Source organism: Penaeus monodon, chromosome 21 (assembly GCF_015228065.2).
Source record: "Penaeus monodon isolate SGIC_2016 chromosome 21, NSTDA_Pmon_1, whole genome shotgun sequence".
Taxonomy (NCBI): domain Eukaryota; kingdom Metazoa; phylum Arthropoda; class Malacostraca; order Decapoda; family Penaeidae; genus Penaeus; species Penaeus monodon.
In genome coordinates this window covers 42,055,802-42,056,006 of record NC_051406.1, presented here as the reverse complement: position 1 = coordinate 42,056,006, position 205 = coordinate 42,055,802, and positions in this window count along the sequence as shown.

Below are 205 nucleotides of genomic sequence, written 5' to 3'. Positions count from 1 at the left end.
TGTAAACTGTCTTGCATTTTTGAATGAAAAAAAAAAAAAAACATATTAATTAAAAACATATATCTATATATACATTTCCACGGTCATCATTTGCAAAGCGGTTAAATTCAAATCAACTCCAGGATGCTTTTTAAAAGTCTTATGTTTAGTGTAGAGTAACGAAAATGTGAACATAAAACAGTGTCACTGTGGAGTCCAAAATCTT